This window comes from Passer domesticus, chromosome 3 (genome assembly GCF_036417665.1).
Source record: "Passer domesticus isolate bPasDom1 chromosome 3, bPasDom1.hap1, whole genome shotgun sequence".
NCBI lineage: Eukaryota > Metazoa > Chordata > Aves > Passeriformes > Passeridae > Passer > Passer domesticus.
Window position 1 is genome coordinate 99,317,032 of NC_087476.1, and position 16,266 is coordinate 99,333,297.

Genomic DNA, 16,266 nt, shown 5'->3' on the forward strand with positions numbered 1-16,266 from the left:
TAGCTACTTGGTGTTAATTCACCACAGCAGGAACCACACAGCCCCATCTCACTCATTGCACAAAAGCACCGTAACTCCAGGTCTCACATCCTGCTCCAGCTGTAAGTTCTTCAGGAACATTCATAAAAGGAGGAGGGGCTTTCTAGCCAGTGTCCACAGAATTAAATCACTGCAAGGTTCCCTGTTGGCATTCCCTGACCTCAGCTCCACTTTCAAGAACAAAGACAACTTTTACATCCATGCCCTTGCTGATGCCCTGCAGAACTTTACTCAGCGGCATTGTGCTCTCCGCTGGGATTAGAGGTAGGGAGCTAGCGGGCCATCTGCTGTGCTGACAGAGACAGCTCCCATACCCGCTCTGAAGAGTCAGCTTGCCTTGATCCAGTCACCAGGTTAAGCCTGAATGGCAGCCATCAATGATTCAGCAGAGATCTGGCTTTTGGCTGCTGCTTTCTCGCTGTTTGCATGACAAAAGGATGACATCTCTCATCATTTAGGGGCCTTGCCCATGTGGGATTGCTCTCAGGTTTGCTATTTGACACAAACTGAGTTTTCAGGGGACGATCATGCAAGATGAATGCATGCTTTCATCTCCTCTGGCAGCAGCAGAGGAGTGGTACCTCATCATTAGAGAAATGCACAATGTCCTAGCAGAGCTGCTTCCCTCTCCCACAGACAGCTTTTTGTCACCAAATCACTTGCAAAGACTGAGGCGCAGGAGAAGGAACCTCCAGAATTTCTCCATGGAGCAAAGGAAGGATGGGATGTAGCTGGACACTGCATCAATGCTCCGCGTTTCCCAGCTAAACATAGCTAGATATTGCAGAAGTACACTATGTAGGAGTCAAAAGATTTCCCAACAGCTGTTCACACAGATGTCCAGGATTGTTTTTATATATTTACATATCTATATCTACATCTACATCTAATACATATAAACAGAAATATAAATATTTATTACATTTTATTAAAAATTATATTGAATATATACACAAAATAATATATAAAATATACAGTTATAGATATGTATAATATTTCATATATCTAAAGCCCAGCATGAGAGGGACTGATCTCACTCAGATCAGGATCCTCTGGGTACAGTGTGGTTATGAGCACTACCTCAGGCACTGTTTTATGGTAGCTTGGCACCTCCTGTGGCCCTGCAGAGAGGGAAACCACTTCAGGCAGTTACGGTCAGTGGAAATTTCATGTGTTCAAAGAAGCTTGCAGGGATGGTGACCTGGTGTGGCCTATTAGCATACAGTTCAGGGCCAGAATTAGACCTACACCTATCTCGTGGCAGCTGGTGTGACAGAGAGAGGCAGAGTTAACCAAGAGGGTCCAGGAGTAATTTGGTACCCGGTGAATGTGAGTCATGAATTAGTTGAAGTGGGGAATGGAGAACCACAGAATGTATCCGAGGCACAACCCTGCTGGACTGCACGCTGCTTCCCATTGGGGCCCGGCCAAGCACGGCCCTGCCTGATTTTGGACACCCTGCTGTGATTGTGCTTCCAATAAAACAAAAGGGAAAAGAGCTTTATTTCAAGAAAAAAAAAAATACCCACAAAGAAATCGAATAAATGCTACTTAAGTCCTCTGTGTCCCTTTCATGAATTTAATAAAGAACACAGATCCATCTCAAAGTCCCAACACACCACAGGGGGCCTCTGAGAACACCTCTGCAGGAAAGTTCTGTCTGATATACCCTGTCCACAAACCTCTCTGAAGCACTCCCTACAAAGGCCAGCACAAACCAGGAGCTCCAGCCACTGAGAAAGCAGATGGGTTTTCCAGGAAAAAAGTAGTCCATGTTTCTCTTGCTCATTAAAAATTTTTGGTTTTGCTGAATACAGACTTCTAGATTTATACAAAGAGTAAAACATCACCTGCTCTGCTGCACAAATGCTTCAAGTCTGTGGGAAAGCAGAGACCGTTTATCAGGAACGGGATTGCTCTGGTGGACCCAGCCTTCCTCTGCCCAAGGGCATCAAGGGCATGCCTGTGCACTGCAAACATGAGCTGTGGCTGGGTAAGCCCAAAACATTTAGGGTTCCAAGCTTCCTTGTCTGATTATGGTCAGACACTTATTTAGAGGTTGGTTCAAGGAGAAGGGGGTGTGGTGAAGGAGTTCTAAGGAGGCTTTCTGTCTTCTTGGAAGACTGGGGAACCTCAAGCAAGCCGTGCAATCGATGAGGTGTGTCAGTGAGGAACCTGAAAATACAGAGCATGACTTCTTCCACAAGCACCACCCTCCTCTCTAGAGCAGTTTTATATACTGCAAGAACATATCACTCTACACCTTCACAAGTGAAGTTTATTAGCATGCTGCTTATTATTTTTCATGACGAATTTGCACACATGGGGTGAAGATTAAGCCCCAGTTCCAATAAACTCTCCATCAGCTGTACAAACCTGTCCCAGAGAACAGATAGACACAATGGAGCAAGGGCATAAATCACAGCATGGGGAATGAGGGTGGTAGGGGGTAAATCATAAAGGTCAGAATAGCTGGATGATAAAGGGGGCAACACAGTGGTCTCAAAGGCAGTATTTGTCTGATGGTGCATAGCTCACATGTAATTTGTCCCTATGAATAACAGCCCAGCTTCACCTCCATTGTCTCCTCTTTCTTCACCTCTCACCATGACACCTACTGGAAGTGAAACTCAGATTACACTAAGGTCAAGGCAAAAGAGAAAGTGGGACACAGTTGTTTAGGGCTTAGCATGCTCACATCTATGTCAGTGACCTAAGAGAATGTCCAATGTCCTAGTGCTTAAGAGAATGTCTGCCAATGTAGGCAAATACATACTGAAGAAATTGGTCTGGCAAGCTGATGGTTAAAAAACCCCGCAGGCAGGTCAGGAGCAGGAATGCTCAGGATGAGCCATTGAGAGCTGACTAGTCATTAGGAAGGCTGCAGCGCCCTGATGTCCACAAGACAGACAGGAGATATCAGATCTTCAGTTCATCAGTGTGCTGAGGGGGCACAACCCCTTAAAGTCATCCCTGAAGTTAGTGGGCCATGGAAATCTGTGGAATGGCATTACTACCACATCACAGTATCCTCAGGTGGCACACACTAGTGCAGCTTCATTCCAAAATTAGGTGCTGATTTGTCCCAAAATAGGTTTTTCTGGCTGCTTCAGTGTTGTGAACTTTTACCACAAGCAGAACTCTACCCTGTTGTTTCGATAAGAGGCAGAGGATGTTTCGCAAAACTTTGTGGCAGAACATGTAACGCTGACCAGAGGGCTGTCAGATTTGCAAAACTGGGTGAAATGTTGCAAACAGGCAGACTGGCGCCATTGGAGAGCAATTCCGAAAAACGAACTCCCGGACACTTCCCGCTTTCTACCAGGGATCCAAACAGCCTCCAGATATGCTTTTAACAAATGCTTCTGCATCCCAAATACTGTCTAGTCTCCAGGGCCTTGAAGCACTGCCCCAGCACCTATGAAAGGATAGAAATAATGAATATGGAAAGTTTATTGAGAGTAAAAGAAGCCAGAGGTTTGAATATAAGTATTTTAAAAAGCATTGGCTTTGCACTCCATAGTTCTGCAGGGAACTTGCCAATCCTACAATGCCAAAGACTGAAAATGCCACCAATATATCCCTCTTAGGGGCCACCCAAAATGTCTGAGTAGATGGCCATGCCATTGTGTGATTCCCTAAAATAAAATTACTGTAATTGTGGTTAGGCTTTAGCTATCCAGGAGCCACATGAAAGAACATAAAAGCCACAGAATAACTTAGCTACATTGCCTCCTGGGGCTTTGCCAGGGCTATTTCTGAGATGATGAAATCTCTATCTCCGGAGACTTATTCTCCATTTCAGGTTCCCAGTTATCTGACTTTTTTTGCCTGGAAAACGGCTCTATCACCTTGAATTCACTGGTGTTTGTTCTTCCGCAGTCGAATCCTATCGTGGAAATGTAATCAAGGATAAGCTGTTCTCTGGCACCAACCCTGCTTGGGAGGCCCAAGTCCCACCCCAAACCCAGCGCAGCCTAAAGAAGAGGCAGTCAGTTTGAGGACATTGGAAAGGAGCTCATGGACATCCTGCCGAGTCATCCTTATAGCAGGAACCTCTGCTACGCAAAAGTGTGCAGTTACTTTTGCTTGGTGCTTCACCACATGCAAAAGTCGAGCCAGCTAGCCCAAGTATAGGAAGGGGAGGCAGAGAAGATCAGCAGTTTGTGGTACAAGCAGCACAAGTGGATGGCTGTGCCCATAAAACTGATCCAAAGTCTTTCACTACCTGCCACTGTGTGGCTGGTGCCCTTGATTGCTTTTTGAATAAACAGCAGCAAAACAAGTAAGAATTATTTCCTACAACCACAATCTCCACATTAGGAAGCATGTCTAATGCTGAGAGACCCAGAAATGAGGACAAACATTGCATCTTGTGAGGGGACTGGTGAAATCCCTACATTAGCGATGAAAATCAGGAAACAGAGGTCTCTATGTGAGGCATTCAAGAAATTTCAGTCTTTCCTTCCCCTACAGAAAGCAAGCAAACCATATGCAAGGGTAACAAAGTGACCTAGGGCCCTAAACATTCGTTTCAGAAGTGGATTGTGCAGAGAGCTTTCAGCAGGAGAGGTTTATAAAGCTGATCAGCTTTTGAATATTACTCTTGGGTCCTTAAAGATTTAAACATATTAAGTGTCAAATCACGCTGATGCCAACTTTTCAAATCTGTGGAAATTCCCACTCCCACATCCATGTTTGCTCTCTGCTTCCATTCCTTCACAGAGTTACGCTGGCATTGTGGTCCCACCAGGCATCTGCAGCAGCCTTTTTGCTCTGCTCTTTGTGTATCATTCCTAAGATATCAGAGCAAAGTCAGCCAGTGAGCAGAGTCTGAGTTATTACATTCAGTCAGCAAATACAGTAGCAGTGTAAACAGCAGACACGTCCAGAAACTCCAGTGCCGTCCCCTCTGTCTCCAAGGCTCATGCTTCTCTTCTGTCCTGAATTTCTGAATAGTTTCAAGGCTGATGCCAGCTCTGCACTACTCCACCAGAGCAGGTACAACCCCTTGCAGTAACCTAAGAGTTTTGGTGGCTGGGGAAGAAATAGATTCCTTTCATCATCTGCCTGTGTATTGGTAGTAAAACTTTCTCAATTTCCTCCTCTGACACATGTCCAGTGGTTAGAGGAAGAAGTAAAGAGGGGCACCAAATACCCTACCCAACACAGAGAACATTTGCATCTTCCACTGTTTGTTTAGCCATGATAGTTCCTAGTTAGTCCCTCAAGGTCCTGCTCAGGCAAGCTTGAGCAGGAGAGTCCATGTCCCAAAAGAAGTTGTTAGGGTTTCTAAGTTATTCAAAGACCCTGATCATATGCTCATCTCCTTTTCTCTTTTTTCTTTGTCTCTTCAGTTGTGTTATCATTCCTTGTTATTTAGGTAGCACACGTTTTCGTGCAGGGGTTTAAATCTCTCATACTGTCTGTCCCTGGTAAAGTTGTCTGGCTTATGAAACCTCCTTGGAAAAATCTTCTGACATGTTTCAGCATGGACCCCACTCACCCACCAGAAACACCTGGTGGTATTGTGACCTGACTCACTGTTCCATGGAGAGAAGGGCAAAGGGGCAGGACCTCCCCACCCCCTCTTCAGGAATTACACACACAGGCAGGCAAGAAGGTCATGCAGCTGCACAGCTTTGGTCACTGCTACCCAGGGCATCCCCTTCTGCTTTCATCTCCCCTCTATAGTCACAGGTAAATATGTCACAGGCAGCAGAGGAGGGACCTTGATAGTGCTCCCCTGTCTGGGTGGGTTTCCACCTACTCCAGTTCCACAAGACCTCCTGTAATTCAGCAATTTTAACTTTTTCAGAAAGCTGGTTTTCAGACACCCACACTGATGAGAAAGACTTGACAATGCAAAAGGTAATGGCTCAAAAAGTGAAAGGCCGATAAATCCTGCTGCCCTCATTGCATTTCTTCTCGGTGCCGGTGCTCTTTAAGGCAAACTTCCAGGAGTCTGACCCAGGGACATGGGACAGCTGAGGCTGGCGATACCATGTAAGTGGCACTTGGGCATTGTGTCTTTCTGCACAGAGGTGAACTATGCTGGCAAACAGGGAGGCAATGTGTAACCTGCTGTGCTAATTATATATATGCCTGTAACCAGGGAAGGGCCTGTGTACGTGCCAGTGCCTGGATGAGCCTGGAAAGACAGGCATGATAGGAAAAACTGCTATCTCTCCTTTTCCTTGTCTTCTCCATTCAAGGCACTTACACAGAACATAATTGAGGATGGTATTTATTTATTTCTTTGAATGAAAAAGAAAAATTGTGCTTGTGATTTGGGAGGAGAGCTGCCAGAAGAGCAACTGGAGCCTTTCCAATACCTCACAGTCTAGTAGTTAAGCATTGCCTGAATTGGGCACCAGGGAATCCTGAGTCCTGCTTTCTTCCACTCACTGGTTTATAACTCTTGGCATTTTAAAAGGTACCTTGTAAACATTTAATTCATTGTTCTTTGAAATATAATTGAATCATTTGCTGGCTTGCCTCGTTAGAGGGCGGAAAGCACCCTGCAAGGGGAAGTTTTCTCTCTCCCCAGCCCTTCCTCGCCTGCTGGGGTGCAATGGCACCGGTGGCTTGATGCCTTCCGCTCCCCACCAGCTGCTTTCTGGCTGCCTCTGAAGGAAGGGACGTCACCTTGGAGAAAGAAGGTCTTCTCTCTCTGTTGCCAGATCTTCCCTCACTTTTGTGGCACCTGCTTCATGTTCCTTCATCAGTGGTTCTCAGCCAGCTGCTGTGTCAGCCCAAGCCCCAGCCTTGAGCAAGCCAAGCCCTTCCCTGTGGCTGGTTCCTGTGGGGCTGTGTGGAGGTGTGGGTCCCTGATGAGAAATGTGGTCGCTGGTCTCTGGAGGTGTCCTGATGCCCCTTCTGCCATTCAGCAGGTCCCTGCTGTGTGTGAGGAAGGTATGTGCACACAGCTGTCTCCAGCAGGCCTGGGGCAGGCTGGCTCCCTACTTAAGTCAATGTGGGGTTTTTTAAAAGAGTCTTCCTGTCATTATGACTTACCCTTAATGCACAGGCCAAGGCTTGTTTGACGCTGTGGCAGAAGCCCTGCCTCTCTGTTACACCTTATGTACAAGTTAGTGGAGATCTTTGCTGCATTCCAATAAGGGACTGAAACAACAAATCTGCTGGTTAATCATTTATTGCTGTGTGAACCTGCTGAATAGCAAATATGCTAGAAAGGGGAAAGGAAAGGGCATGGCAAGAGATTAACTGAGGACAGTCAAAAGTCAAGCAGAAAGGAGCGGGGATGAGACTGGAAAGGTTAGGTGGCAAACAGGAAGGTTACTGTAGTGTAAACACTGTCTCTCAGCTGCACAGGGGCCAGATGCACTATCCTGCTGCCAGATCAGCTCTCTCTGCTCCATGACCACAGGTAGTGCAGGCTGAATGGCTAGCTACTGCCTCCAGCTGAATATGACAACTTGTCTGCCTAGGAGAGATATTTAGATTCACTAAGTTTCTTTCACCTTTCCAAGACTCAGGTCTCCAGTGTTCACAAAGACTGTGCTTCTCACAAGAGAAGACCTGTCACCTTTGCACCCTTTAAAAATATACTTCTCCATGCAAAGTGCTGTTCTCACCAAAGGCTCTGACTGTCAAAACCACCAGCACTGGCGTGGTGGGGAAGGCAAATCAACTTCAGTCAGAAAGCTGATTGTCCAGGAATGGACTTCTCTTATGGACTCCAGTGTGATAGGGCTGGTGGGACAGAACACAGCTCTATCTCTTATGATCATAAGTAGAGCTTGAGCAGAACAAATGTCCCCCCCTCCTAGACACCTGTGCGGTATTCACTTCAGCCCTCCAAAACATGCAGACCAGTGAGCTGGGGCAGTGAATACAGCCATTGTCACCCAGGCCTTGTCTGCTCCTGACCACCCCAGTTAGAAGGCAGTTAGCTAGGAAAATAGGGATGACCACATGGTCACTGGCAGAATTTACAGTGTATTTTTACTGGCCAGTGGGTGCTGGGAAGCACAGCCCCATGGCAGCAGTGTCTGAGTAAGCAGCAAGCCCATGCAGACTGGGACAGGGTCCACACTCACACTAAGTACAGTAGGAAAGCTTACAGGAACAGCACCCCAAAGACAAGAAAAGAACTCCATTTAGACTCCTGTTGACATAGCAACAGTATGACATTGCCAGCATGCCCAGAGCATGGTGGCAGTACCATGGGATATCTGCCCAGGCAGTGGGGTGTTTGTTTTGAGAGAAGCACAATACTGGGTGAATGCCACAATTCAGAGAAACAAGTACTTTGGCCAACATAAACAAAGCAGTTATTGATATATTTACATAGCCGAGGTTCCTGACTTGAATTGTCAGCATCCACTGGACTCAATTGCCTTTTCTTTGCTCTCCATCTCAAGTCACAGTGTTGAATCTGACACAGGAATAGCTCTTGGAAGTCTGGTTGATCATCATATAGCTTCATCCATGTTGACAAGGAAGACTCTGAAAAAAACCATGGTGCCAGCATGCTCAAGCCTATTGCCTCCAGCAGCCCCACTTCTGCCCTGTGAAAGGCTCTGAGAATCACCAACCACTGCCTTGCTCCAGCCACACTTGGATATCCCCGCGAGCTTTGGCTTCATCTGGGGTCATAAGTAGTGGTAAGGTTGAGGTGAGTCTTGGTGTCTTGAGGGAAAAAGAAGTGAAGGAGAAGCCCATAGCTATGGGTCTCCCAGAACTCATGTCCTTCTCCTGGGGTGAGGGGAAGTTTTGAACACGTTAACCAAGGAGAAGAAGGCTCCCTCTCCTGTAGAACACGTTGTCCTGTTTTCAGCTGGCTAGGAAGGAAGATAAGTTAGGAAGGGCAACAGGACCCCATTGACCAGCTATCTGAGGACTCAGCAGGCTAGTTCTTCAGAGGCAAAGAATGTTTTTTTACTCTGACTGCTTTTTAAAATAGTAAGAGGTGAAAGAATAAAATAAGCTAGTGCCTGTTTGATGGCCCCATCAGGATTATACTGATTCACAGTGTGCCTGACAAAAACAAACGTCTACCAGAAACTCTCCTGTATTTGCCTGCACACAAAAACAAATTGCATGACAAAGTATTTCTGCAGTCAGTGTTCTCATTAAAAGCAATAAAAATAAGCAGGGACATTTTGCCAAAGCTGAAGATCATTGTCAATGTGATTTGGGCATTTTGCCTTGCAGCAGCTAAGTATCAGCTGAAAATGAAGGCACTGATCAAATGGGGAACCTCCCTTTTCCTTTTTAGGGCTCTGCCAGACTGCAGTAGGGTGGGAACATCAGTGTGGGGAGAAGTAGGAACAGGTGGCTGAAGAGAAAAAGGGAGGGAGAATGAGAGGAATGGAAGTAGTGTTACTGGCCAGTGGTCATATGTTTTGATGCCTAACAGAAATAAAATGTTCTGGCATTTCAGTTTTTCCATGGAGCCAGCAGCAGAGGATGTAGTTCTGTCTATGACAAACTGGCAGCCTAGCTCCCCACAGAACTCTACTCCTGAGGTCCTCCAGCTCCTTTTGCCTGATAGGCTCAGCAATTCTGCAGCTGGTGTCATGTTACACCCAGAAGATTCTGTCAGCAGAAGACCAAGACCAGTGGACTTTGCATCAAAGCACAAGCAAGCCATAGTGCCAGTGTGCAAACCTGGGCTTGTCAGAAAACAACGCTGCCATCATGATGCCAAATGAAAGTCAATTCCCTCCCAAGCAAAACAGTGAATGGGGAGCGGGGTACCACACACCTGAGAGGAGATACAAGGGCAGCAACCGCCTGCATGTGAGACAGCAGGGAAGTACTGCCCCCAAAATACTGGCATTAACTCCCACCTGAAATATTTTTACGCAGAGAGAGACAAAGAGAGAGTCTTTCACAAATTATACAAGAAACTCAGGAGTAATTAATAATAGAGGAATAAAAAGGTGAATGCTACCTCATGATAGAGCAAGACCCTCAGCTCCCTTGTGTCAGCTCAGAGCAGAGGGCTGTGTGTCACACAGACAAAAAACTTTGGCTCCACTGCTCAACAGGGGGACTCTTGGCCATCCCATTCTTCAGAGCTGGCAGCTGAGCCATAGAAAATGTGAAAATCTTTTCCTCAGGGACTTTCTAGGAACTCAGTTCAGGAGGATTCCTGTTGCTGAAAAAGACAGGCATCAAAGCACTGTATATCCTGTGGGAGGAAAAGGGGAATTCTTTCACAGACATCATCTCTTCCTTATGTAATTAAAAAAGTCAATGGGAAACAAATCCAGACATGAATATTTATCTTCAGCTTCCTGGTAAGCATTTTGCTGCACTAATTCCCCTGGCTTTCTTCCATTTTTTTTTTAATAGAGAGAACCCAGATACAGTGGCTCCCCATTAGGACTTGGGCACCTGGGGACATGTTGTCTGAGAACCTGTTGACCCCCAAGCTGTCTGACTGAGCTGACACATGCATCTTCATCTAATATTTTCCCTGAAGACTCAGCCCTCGATGTAGTATTTTCCATAAAGGGTAACACTGCAGTAATTCTGTTAACAAGCAGTGCTGTGAAACTGCCTGCTGATCCCTTCCCAGCCTCATCTCAGGCAGATGTCTGAGCGGGTAAGATGGAAAGGGATCTGTCAGCCCAGCTGCATTAATTTGAGACACCAGCAGGACACAGGCCTCCTGTGGGCCCACTGCACAAGGGTGACCTTCGTTGCATGAGGCCAGGCTGTCAGGGCTTGGGAAGAGGCCACAGACACACCCTGAGGCAGCATTAAAGATGGCAGCCTACTGTGCCTCTGTCTTCCCCAAAAAGCTCTCCAGCGCAGTTCTGGTAACACATTGGAAGAGATTTCCCAGAGAGGTGGTGGATGCCCCATCCCTGGAAACATTCAAGGTCAGATTGAATGGGGGTCTGAGCAGCCTGATCTAATTAATGATGTCCCTGCTTATTGCAGTAGGGTTGGACTAGATGGCTTTCAAATGTCCCTTCCAACCCAAATCATTCTATGATTCCCTGATTCTGTTATTCTTTTCATGGTCTGGGAGAGGAAAGAAACTCAACCAAGATCTCCCTAAGCGAACCCCATGTCCCCACTGCCAGTGCTCCCCTGCTCAAGGATGCTACAACCTACTCTGACTTCTTATGCGTGAGGGAACCCCAGCCCCATAAAACAGACCATACCCTCAGCTTACTCTTTTTGTTCTTCAAAGAGCCAGGTGGGTTTGCAGAGTCTAGAACCACTCAGTTAGGAAGACCATGAGTTATATTTTTTTATATAACCCTGCTTTTCCTACCCCTGGTCCAAACACAATGATGCTTTATGTGGAAAAGACTCTCTGCTTTTACCCCACAGGTTTCCTGTCCACACAGAACAAACTGTAATATGCAATCTACACAAACACATCATTCCTTCTTGTTTTATCTGTGTTTATTAGCCACTCTCTACCCAATCTATGCTCTGAACATACTATTATTAGTTTCCTGCTGTGGTACTTTTCCCAATGTGCCTGCTCCTTCAGAAACATTAATGAGATTAAGGCTAACGTGATGAGATTAAGCTTCCAGCATCTGGATCATCCACCAGATTCGTGCTCAGCCTGGGCTCCTGCTGTGTCCCCTGGGGTCCCTATGCTTAGAAACTGACTACTAAATATCACCTCTATATATAGTGGGCAGAGTTAGAAACCCCTCAGTGAGTGACTCTAATCACCTTGCTGGCTGCAGGTAGAGGTTCCCTTTTCAGACTGTTTTGGGGCTTTGGAAAACTACCACAAAAAAGGAAAGATTATTTCAGGGCAGAGAAATGTCATTTTCTAAAACTTATTCTCAGAAACCAATGAATCATTTTAACAAAAACTGTTTTTTCAATCAACTCATTCATTAATTAATCATGCTGAAGCAAGATTTTTCCAGAATGGAAAATTTTAAGTAAAATAATGACTGGCAATATTATAAGGAACTGGAAGAAAAAAAATACAAATCACAGAATCAGGCGAAGTGCTGCCTAACTTTATTTATCACAGCCCCTAATAGATAGATGACCTTCCCACAATAGCAACACCTCTCCTGTCAAATTTAACCATGTGGTCATGTGAGTACTGACTTAGTGGCACTTCTACCTTAATAAAGGCTAAGAAAAAGATTGAATATGGACTTCTAATGTTATATTATAAAAGCGTGTAATAACAAATAAGAAAGTGAAACAGCACAGAGTGTTGTATCTCACAAAGACTGTACTTCCTTGTCAGTCAGGAAGCCCAGGTAATTTACAGGGCACATGAGATCAGGAAGTCCATCAAGATGTTCCTGGCACAGATTAGTCACTGGACTATTTATCCAAGGGTCAGTCACATGTGTGGAAAGTAAAAAAAAAAGAAAAAAAAGTAGCAGTTAACAATCTGTTGGTCTGTGAGCATAATTGATGTGCTCTGTAGTGTACTGCAGATCTCATGGTACACACACGCATGCCTGTTCTCACTGCACACCCTTCATGACAAGAAGCTGATTTTTGTGCAAATCTAAGCAGCAAAGTACAATTCTGAATTATAAAACAGAGAGTTGGGACCTCACTGCCGAACTGCTAACATCTTCTCCTTTACGGGCAGATGGCAAAACTGTCATAATAAGATGCTTGAGGAAGAATTCACCAGTAACACTTGGAAGGGTGTAAAGATCTATCCCTCTGAATTGAGGAAGGAAACATCAAACCAGTAGCACCAGACTAGTATCCCTGTATAGATTTGTCCCCAGAGATGGGGTAGAAGTCTTTGGAAAACTATCAGCTCTGGGATGCACCATTGCAGAGTCATGTCTAGCAATCCAACTGTTCAGTCAAAAGAAGCAGGGAAAGATAGTGCCACATCCACCAGCCCACTGGCAGGAGATGTGCTGGGCTCCTGCGTGGATATGTGCAGATCATCCCTGCAAAACATGATAAAAGAGAAACACACATTTGGTGTTGGTGACTGCCAGTGGATTTCCTATCTCTCCCAAGTGCTGGTGACTGTGTTAAGTGGTTTCTGCCAGAGAGAATATTTGTGTCCTGCTCATATGGAATCAGTTTTTACTCATTTCTCTACCCATTTCTATATCTTAAAGGCACGTCATCAAAATTACACTTTCACCTTTGCAGCAAAACCATGGGTCATCACCATGAGGAGGACTCGGAGAAGTGTGCCATGGGAAAAAAGAGGCCACATGGGGAGGATGAAGAGGAAAGCTTTTCATGATCAGTGACAGAAGACAAGTCCAACAGTGGTAACTGACTCACAAACCTGACAACATGGGCCTATATTAGGAATTCTTTCAGTTCAGCCAGGTATTGCCAAACCCATGGCAGGGTTACCATCCTTTCCACTAACCCAGCAGTCATGCTCCTCTACCTCCAGCAGCCCATAGCAGAGTTGCATGATACAGGAGGGAGGTTCAGGACATAATGTGCAGCGACCAGCAGGTTCCAACAACTTTCTCACCATGTTGCATAGTATTTTTTGCTTTCCACAAGACTCCTTCTGCTGCAGACTCCCAGCAGAACAGGCATAGAAACAGGGAGTGTGAGTGGCGCCTTCCCCAGATCGATTTCACACTTCTAAGGCACAGAGAAGGAAAGCAGCGTCACTTTGATCAAGTGCCATGCGCTGTGTACAGTAAATGACGACACACCACTCCCTCTGCACTTGACACCTTGCCAGTTTGGCATACTTACTCCTGCTCTCTGAGTGTCACCCCTTTTCAGTAAAGGAAAATATTTTCAAAAGTGAGCAAATGACCTAGGAGCCCAATCCCCATCACTGATCAGTGAGGCATTACATCCATTTGATGGTATGCACTTCACACAGGTGTTTAACTGGTCAGTCACACAGATGTGGAGTGAGACAAGTACCACAATGGGGAGCTTGAATCTGAATCAGACACTCTCTGGAGGTACCCATCAGCCTTCAAAGGGAGCTGAGGCTCACTGTAATACATATTTTGGCCTTTCAGGACAACTGCCAGACCCTATTCCTGGGTTCCAGTCCACAGCACAGTCATATCCTGCCTTTAGTTCAGCTCTCAACTGAGAAATACCCATGAGATAATTTTATTATACATCAGCATCTGATTATCTCATTCCCGCTGAGGAGGACCATACTCCAGTAATGAGCCCATGAATTGGATGGGCTGCTCAAGGACTGCAGCTGCTTCCTAGGAAGAGATGTTTACAGGGTCTCTTTCTCAGCCCCTCACTGCTTTCCTTCTTACGTATGTGGCTGCTCATGAAGGAGCTGCATCTGCCCACCACTGCTCAGAGCCCACCTGAGGTCAATGCCACCTGCAGGCTGAGGGGCGTTCTGTTCCCATTTCCTGGAAGGGATGGAACAGTAGGGTCTGCAGAGGTGAAGGTGCTCTTCTTGCTCTCACAGACGCACAGTGAGCCTAGGAACAAGTGGTTTAAAGCCTCTCTATAGACAAAAGTATGATCTGCAACATCAAACATCAAGGTCCCACACTGTAGCAGATCATGTTCCTCAAGCACAGCAGGCTGACAATAGTTAACCCTACATGAGCTCTGCTCACAGAGCCCAATTCCACCACAATCCCACTTAGGCTGCTGAATGCAGATGATGCAGCAGGTATTTATCACACTCACCATTGAAAAATTCTCTTGCATGGGATGAATTCAGCACTAGCATAACCTAGACCCTGTACCTGTACCTTGCACTGTGAAACAGAGATCTTGGTCTCACAAGCTTTAGGGACATTAACCACTGCCACATCAGACCCTGCCCCTACTACTTCCCATGTTATCTGTGTGATCTGTCAGGGAGCAGAAGCCATGTGAGGGCATCCTTAAGCGTGAGCACTAGGACAAGAGATGAAATATTCACTCTGACATATTAAAATAAACCAACCCCTCCTTCTTTGGAGCGAGATTGTGAATATGTAGGGTGTGTGTAGTCAGATGAATGTCATTGCCAGATAAGAACATCTCTCACAATCATGCAGTGTCGAGAGCCCAGCGAATGCCAGTTACTGATCGCCGTCACGTCAGTACAGTGCAAAATAACAACTGCTCTCTGCTGTTGCCACATCGTGATTTTGCAGAACCTCAGCAGTCATCCATGAGCAGTCTCTGAGAGTGTCCACAAGGAATGACTCTTTGCTTTCTCTTTGTCCATGGCCATACCTTTATCCCCAGTGATTGCAGGTATAAACGTGCAGGGAAGGAGTGGAACTAAAGCCACCCAGTAAGATAAATCTGCCTTACAAAATGCTACTGGAGGCATACAAAGAGAAAGTCTGTGGCTGTACTAAAACTTTAAAAAGTTTTAGTATAACTAAACAAAGAGTGATACTGTAGGCATTTCTTGCCTGGGATAAGGTGGGCACAGTGGGAACCTTCTGAGCTCTTCAGTTTTCCCTGCATTTTCCCTTTTGTACTCTGTACAACCCAAACTCAGGCATACTCAGGTGAATACAGAAATGACCACAACGAGTAAAAACTGTGAAAGTAAACTGAATTATGTCTGACATAGAGTCCTATTTCCCATCCTGCTTTGTATGCTCATTTATACGTAGGTGACAATACCTTTCCTTTCCTACAAGAGTAAATAAACATCCAGTGGCAGACACAGCCACTGTAACTGAGCAACAGGGGAAGACATTCAGCCCTTTCAAACCATGGAAGCAGACGGAGGAAAAGGGACAGTTTGACAATATATGGAAGGCTGTCAGCTGCCCTCTCAAACAGGGAAAGACACAGCCTTTCCAGTGTAGGTTTAGATCCAAGAGAAGTATTTATATTAAAAGATAACAAAGGATTGACAGTTGTACTGTCAATAATAAGATGGTAACAAGCAGGGCCATGCAAGAGGAACATCTCACCCATTACCCACGTAGCTTCAGGGAGTGTCTCATCCCAATCCAACATCTGCCCAGGTATTTAAGCAATGACTTCAACAGAGATCAGCAATGTGTAAACATTTCCTACCTGAGCTGGGGCACCACAACCAGACCTAGGGGTGAAATAAAAAGCATAGACTTTGGCTGGTCCACTCTGGTAGTGGTGGTCTGAGAGCAGCACTTGCAGCCAGCTTTTGCCCAGCCAATTTGGGTATGCAGAGCAGCGTTTGCATGCTGGCAAGGACCCCTGGCAGAGGCTGCCTTCCCCTGTAGGAACCTGGCCTCCATCGAGCGCTTGCTGCCTCAAAGCTGTGGCTTTGCTTCTGCTGTCCTGCAAGCCACAAAGAAAAGAAGCACTCTTGGACACTCTGCTATGGCC

At 45.9% G+C, this 16,266-nt stretch overlaps 1 long non-coding RNA gene across 4 annotated transcripts in view; it reads right to left on the reverse strand.

Moving 5' to 3' along the window:
* Positions 1-945: 945 nt before the first annotated feature.
* LOC135297270 (uncharacterized) overlaps positions 946-16,266 on the reverse strand; it is a 48,675-nt gene continuing 33,354 nt past the window's right edge. For 2 of the 4 annotated variants that reach the window (XR_010359317.1, XR_010359318.1), the window contains exons 6-7: positions 9,962-10,168; positions 8,276-8,511 (exon numbers count right to left, since the gene is read on the reverse strand). This is a non-coding gene — a long non-coding RNA (uncharacterized LOC135297270). Of the gene's footprint in view, positions 3,458-7,056; positions 7,165-8,126; positions 8,512-9,961; positions 10,169-16,266 lie in introns of those variants that run through there. The other 2 variants (XR_010359316.1, XR_010359319.1) reach the window with 2 other exon arrangements.